Raw genomic sequence first — 6,445 nt, forward strand, 5'->3', positions numbered from 1 at the left:
TAATGAAGGTGAATGTGTATGGGAAATAATGTGTCGTTGATATGAATGAATGGATGAGAATGAGTACATATGAAGGGAATGTGGAATAAGTAATGTGGATTGAGGAGGGATAATGAGGAAAGACGGAATTCGATATAGAAACTGTATTTTGTGACTGTTTGTAAATGCTGTTTGTAAATGACTGTTTTATGTCAAGAATGCTGGGAAAGCATTTTGACCATCTTGTGATTAAGGTCGTGGAGACCTAACTGATAAAGTTGCAACTGCTGATGACGGAGAGTCAATGGAGGACGTCTCGCATAGCAAGGTCGACCGAGGTCTTGACCAGCCTCGGTGCGATTAAAATAGTGAGCTTCTGGTACGGTGGATGAGGGGCCAAGGAAGTGGCCTATGAGTGAAGCGCTAGGTCACCTGCGAAGAATCCTAGAGGGTGTTGACCATACGGTGCTCGGGCTCTGGGTCGCCCAGGATACCCACGCGTGCGTCGAGGAAGATATTGGAACAAGAGTAGGAGTTGTTTTCTGAAATCGGGCATGGATCTGGTTGATTGACCTTGCTGGTCTTCAATGGATGAGTCCATGGCTCTTTATATGGATCTGTTGGTTGATCTTGCTGATCTTCAACGAGAGTCCATCTTGATAAATTGCCGAGTATTATGGGCTAGGAACTAGGAAACGGCCCCTGAGTGGACAGGTGGTGAGCGTCCTAGTTGCCAATGATGCCATAGATACTCTGATGAAGGAATGATGGGAAAATTAAGAATCAAATGGATAAATTGGAAGATGGTGATCAGTGATACTATGGTTTTATTAAAGGATTGTTTTAAACTGGTTGAATCTGTGAAAAGGCAATTTCATATTGGGTGTGTGAGTGGTGTGACTAGTTTTATTTTTGCATGAACATCCGCGGCTAGGGGGCCTTGGAACTGTTTTCCTTGGTACCCGGGACAAAACCTAACCAAATTCTTAATTGGATCCCATCACTACAGTGGTTGGGCGGTTGGCTAACCCATGGGATCGGATGGGGTTAGGTTGGACTGATGGATCCGTAAATCGAGACTCAAACTTTTGTTTTTACGATAGATAAAATAAATCCCGGACAGTAACTGTTCTATGGATAGGAATCAACGGCTGTGCCTCTTGAATGGGGAAAAAAGCGTTGATCCCAATGATCCAAGTGCAAGTTTCTTCCTTGATCTGACCAAGTATCGTATAGATGTAATTGGATCAGCTCGATCAGAAATGATCTTGACTACGTTAGAGTAAAAAGTTATCCAGGTGGAATCGCCCGTGCTTTCCGGTAAAGGAAGTTTTTCTGGGTTCGGCTTTGGAACAACCGACGGATTAGTCTCTTATCCGGATATCCGTGGGTGAGACTCCAAATGTGGGACCCCTGTCCCGCGCGAGAAGTGCTACTTCCGCTGCTAGTATCCCGAATCTGTTGCTCGGTGGGAACAGGGATCTCACAGTTGGTATCAGAGCCTTTGGTTAATAAAGATTAACTGAGAAGCCAAATATGTCAAAAATTTATCAAGAAGCACAAAAAGGTTGTAATTGTGTGATATAATTCATACAATTTGATATTCAAACTGAAATTCGTGATTTGGTAATTGGGTCTTCAGATGGAAGTACCGCAATTATATAGAATCCCTGACTTGCTTGAGGCCTAGACATGATAGTATCTACCTTATAATTCCAAGGGCCGTGACTACCCGTATATACCGAGAGTATACTGCAGCTCTTTACTGACAGTATATACGAGTAAATCTAAGACTTGAAATTATAAGCGTTAATGCTATCCAGATGATGAATTCGAATGTGGTTGATATGATTTTTAATTCTGTTTGGGAACTGATGAAATTGATTTGGATTCTGATTGAAAAATGATGATTTCTGAAATTTAGTTAAAATGTAATAAGCTGAGCGAAACCACAATGAGGATGAATGGGACGAGTCCCATTGATAATATTCATAATTGGAATGATGATAATGATTTCAGCAAATCACTATGAGATTAGTGGATTGTGCTGTCAGATTGCTACTGTTAACACTCATTAGGAAAAATGGAAGCTCATTTTGGGGCCCTGTAAGAAATTCACTATTTTCTCTTTTCTCTCTCTACAAAAGCAAGAAAATATGGATACTTGCGTCAGAAATGTCAGTGTGAAAAGGAATAAATATATTCTTTCACGTGCTTTACATTCAATGTTCATATAAGAGCAACACTTTTCTGTGTAGAATTTGGTGATTCTGACACCGCAGGACGCGTCCGGAACGGCCCAAAACCCCAAAAACGGCACTGGAAACGCTGGAATCGGACATCCGGAGGCCCGGAAACGGCCAAAAAAGGCCCCAAAAGTGGATTTGCAGATAAACGCGATTTGCTACCTTCTTCTCGGGAAGAAGGTAGCAAATCGCGTTTATCTGCAAATCCACTTTTGGGGCCTTTTTTGGCCGTTTCCGGGCCTCCGGATGTCCGATTCCAGCGTTTCCAGTGCCGTTTTTGGGGTTTTGGGCCGTTCCGGACGCGTCTGCGGTGTCAGAATCACCAAATTCTGCACAAAAAATAATTTTTTTAAAGATTCAAATTGGATCACCTTATTAATATGACACGCTTCTACTAACATACAGTACTATTTCTTTTTCTTATTTTCATCTTCTTTTGTTGAATTTTCAACGTAACGTTGGCCCACTCCTGATTGGTTGAGAGCCTATTTTCTCTCTCTTCGAAAAGGCCCCAAAATGAGCTCCCTTTTTTCCTAATGTGACCCGTAGATCAAGTTAAGGGATGACAAATTGAGAACTTGCTTAACTGAAAATTTCGTGGAAGAATGTTCAGAAGGGAATTTTTCGGTCTAATGGACCATTATCGTGTTAAAGATATGAATAATATGATTTGAATGAATTGTTATTTAATGATGAGTTCTATATAACAGATAATTATCCCCGTATTCTGTTGGGTTGACCAGAATATAAGGAACCCCAGAATAAAATTGGATCTTAAGAAAAAGAGTTGTCCTCTACCTTGCGAGATGAGGACATCTCGCATTTTTAAGTGGGGTAGAATGTAAGATTCTTCCCCAAGCCTTCGAGGTATACAGGAGTAAGAATCTCCCTTTCTGATCTTATAATTATTCTCTCTCTAAAATAAAAGAAAGATTCTGTTTAAAAAAGGAAGAACCTTTTCCCTGAATACTTCTCAAGAGTCCCACCTGTTTTAAGGATTAAGAACAATGAGTTCAGAAGTGAGAATCGATGTTTTGGATATCAAGGTTTTGGTCTTCATTCGAGTACGGCCCAAAAGAAGTTTTTTATCTCTTGGGAAGTATAAGAAGTTATCTCCCAGATATTGTGGACCAAAGAAAGTAGGTGATTTAGCTTACTAACTTCTTTTATCTCCTGATCTCAAAGTTCTGAATGCCTTCTATAGAAAAATGTGCCAAACCCAAATCATGGAAAGACGGTAAAACTTCAGTGGCAAGTTACCGTTGGCTTCTAAGTTACGCTAGCTCCTTCCTTTATATAAGTCGTAACTTTTACTTGTCGTTCACAGTAATCTTACTCCCATCGATCTCCTTTCTTTCTTAATCTCCTTCAAGGCTTGGCAACAAGAATTAGTTTTATCCATAATGATTCCTCACCTTCAAGACGCAAGTGAGTCTGTGAAGAAGGATTTTATAGAACAGTATGAGCGCTCACTTTTGCCTCACTTGGGAACTTCTGTAGCTCAGACCAAATGGCGGACCTATCAAGACATAACTAGGGTAACACCCTGGGGTCAGCAGCACTTTCGTAACAATGTCCGCTTGGCCATGGTTATTGAAGCTTTGGGTTTGGGTCCCCAATACTACTGCGTCATGAGATCAAGGCATCTTGGGTTTTCTAAGCGAGTCTTCTTACTGGCGTGTTTTCTTCCTCATGAGAAGATATGCCTTTAACCCGTTTTTGGCTTGCCTCTCAGAGGACCTCTCAGAGGACCTTTTGTTAGATCACCTCATACCATTGAGATAGGTGCGGCAATAACCAACAGAATTATTCCCATAGATGAGTTACCTTATATGTGCGCAGCTTGTGAGTGCTGCTTTTGTGACCATATGATGGACGGGCTTATGGAAGTGTAAAGAGTTCTTCTATCTTACTGTATAAGTTCGGAGAATGAATAAAGTTTAAATCTTGTTCTTATCTTGAATCTTGCTCTCTTTGAGACTTTTTTTGGTGGTTAATCTTGATTTAAATTTTTCTCTAAGTCTCATATTCGTGCATCTTGCGAAATTACCCCAGTTTGCGAGATGAGGACATCTCGCGTTTTTCAAGTGGGAGAGAATGTAAGATTCCTCCCCAGCCTCTCAAAATGTCCAGCATATTCCCCTGTAATTAATTCCCTCTTCAGAAATATAAAGACCCTGTTTCTAACTGTTTTAACCTAGAGAGAGAAAATATTCTAGAGAGAGAATATTCAGATTTTGAATATGTTTGGATAGAAAAATATCTCATATAATTAAGATGAATTCTCCTGAAACAGAAATTCAAAAAGAATTTTCAAATGTGCAATTGGAATTAATTGGAAATATGTATAAAGAACCTTAGTCTAAGGGTCTAGATTTTCAGAAATCTTTAGACTATGGTCCAATTAAGGTTCCTATGGGCCAATAGCATCAATCCATGTGTAGGGAGGAGATAAATATAATTTGTAAAAGAAGATACCCAAAAATGAGTAAATGCTCACATAAGATGAAGAGTTGAAAATGTACAAGGTTTATTAGTAAAAAACTATGAGTAATATTAAAAATATGAGATATTTTGGGTATCCAAAAATGAGTAAATGCTCACATAAGATGAAGAGTTGAAAATGTACAAGGTTTATTAGTAAAAAACTATGAGCAATATTAAAAATATGAGATATTTTGGGTATAATGATTCCATTTTGACACATATGTAAGGAAGGGGAGTTCTTTAAAGGAGGTGCATATTTCACATAAGATGAAGAGTTGAAAATGTACAAGGTTTATTAGTAAAAAACTATGAGAAATATTAAAAATATGAGATATTTTGGGTATCCAAAAATGAGTAAATGCTCACATAAGATGAAGAGTTGAAAATGTACAAGGTTTATTAGTAAAAAACTATGAGCAATATTAAAAATATGAGATATTTTGGGTATAATGATTCCATTTTGACACATATGTAAGGAAGGGGAGTTCTTTAAAGGAGGTGCATATTTCACATAAGATGAAGAGTTGAAAATGTACAAGGTTTATTAGTAAAAAACTATGAGCAATATTAAAAAAAAAGAGATATTTTGGGTATAATGATTCCATTTTGACACATATGTAAGGAAGGGGAGTTCTTTAAAGGAGGTGCATATTTCACATGCTTGAATGAGTTTTAAACTCATAAAAATTGAGATATTTCATCTCTCCTCTCTCCTCATTCAAGTCTAGTTCCAAAAAGTTAGCTTAACTGACCTAAAAATGGTCAAAAAGTGACCAAACTGACTTGGAAAATTCTAGAATCAGTTTGTTTGGTTAGGAGCTCAAATTTTCCTATAAATAGAAGCCTCCCCTTGTTGAAAAATATATAGTATTTACACATTGTTACTCTACTCCACCTAAGCCAAGAACTGTGAATTCTTTAATAATTCACTAGTTTTTGACACTTCTCTCTTTCTTCAATTCCCATTGGTGGCTCCATCAACATACTAAACCAATTGATTGGTTGGGGGCCTCTACCGTGAACAAAGAATCAAGCAAATTATAAGATAAGTATAGTGAATTTTGATCTTTTCTATAATTTCTCAATGATTCTCTCTTCTCAACCCCTCTCAAGCTTGAGAAGCTTAATTGGTATGGTTTTTGAAATGCTATTGAAGTTAATTAATTAATGATAGTAAAGAATTTCATAAATTTCCATTTATGTTTAATTCTAATGGTTTCTCTCTCTCTTACTTAAGAAATGGTCATACTCATGATCCATTCTCAATCCAAATGAAGCTTTTCATAAAGCTTTTCCTTAATCTAAGATTAATCTTTGCTTGAGAATAAATTAATAGTTTTTTTATGCTTTTAGTTTATGATTATTTTTGATTTAATCCTTTAAGGATTAATGATCCAATTAGAGATCATTCTAATCATTCCCTTAAAGATAACCTATCTTTTAAAAATAATTGAGATCTATTAGTTATAGTAGCGGAGCTATGGCAAAATTTTATAAAAATATACACATAAAATAATTTCATTCAAAGCATCAAAAGAGGATTTCCTACCATATTCTAGAAATTATCATCCTAGATTAATTGAAAGAATTTCATAGTAATCATGGAAAAAATTAAATTTTTATATTATGCATAAAAGATAAATATTTTATTTTAAAAGTGTTACTTTTAACATAATTGAATTTCATGAATAGAGGTATACATAAAAGATGAATATTTTATTATAAAAGTATTA

The sequence above is a fragment of the Cibotium barometz genome, chromosome 48 (genome assembly GCF_041138505.1).
Source record: "Cibotium barometz isolate CiBa-2024 chromosome 48, ASM4113850v1, whole genome shotgun sequence".
NCBI lineage: Eukaryota > Viridiplantae > Streptophyta > Polypodiopsida > Cyatheales > Cibotiaceae > Cibotium > Cibotium barometz.